Raw genomic sequence first — 750 nt, 5'->3', positions numbered from 1 at the left:
ATGACCGGACCAGTGGCAGCCACATCCCCGCCGGCTTCGCGGAACCGTCACCCCTGGGCGATACCGCAGAGGTTGCTGCCGCCGCAACGCTTTCTCAACGCCTACCGCTCCCAGGTTCAGCCACGGTTGGCACTGGCCCCCGTCGCACACCTTCAGGCAGGGACCGGCCCCAGCAGTGTTCCAGCAGACTTCCAGCAGCCGCCCTGTGCGGCCATGGCCGGCCCGTTGCAGCCACCTGTGCCCCCGACTCCAGGCTCCGCCCCTCAGTCGCGACACGCCGAAGTCGCAGCCGCCAAGCAGGCCTCTTCAGCGCCTACACGGCAGGTCGCGGCACGGGGCGGCACCACTTCTAGACCGTACTGTAGCTTAAATAAATAGAATATTGATAAAAAATCAATAAAGTTATATTTTCACACTCATTTCTCAGTTCATTTCCCACATTGATCTGCTGTTCTTCGACTCTCTCTCCCCAAATGTCTTATTCTATCCTAAGACTTTGACAACTCTCGCAAGCCCAGCCCCGTGGTATATTACCCCATGCTCTAGTCCACCGGTGTGATGCAGCACGAAGAAAGCCGTCAGCCTCCTTTTGCCCCGCAACCTGCTTCCTCTATCGCCTCTTCTGTCACCAGGCTTGCCAAGGCATTATTCCCGGCAGACCGTATCCGTCGTTGTGACTAGTGTTACCTTGTACAGAGATGGCACTTCTACCTACCAAATAGCTACGGAGATCCAAACCTTTAGTGATGA

At 56.7% G+C, this 750-nt stretch overlaps 1 pseudogene; it reads left to right on the top strand.

The window, feature by feature from the left end:
• Positions 1 to 750, top strand: part of LOC119591859 — a 3,930-nt pseudogene continuing 3,180 nt past the window's right edge.

Source organism: Penaeus monodon, chromosome 29 (genome assembly GCF_015228065.2).
Source record: "Penaeus monodon isolate SGIC_2016 chromosome 29, NSTDA_Pmon_1, whole genome shotgun sequence".
Taxonomy (NCBI): Eukaryota; Metazoa; Arthropoda; class Malacostraca; order Decapoda; family Penaeidae; genus Penaeus; species Penaeus monodon.
This window is presented reverse-complemented; position numbering and strand designations above follow the sequence as displayed.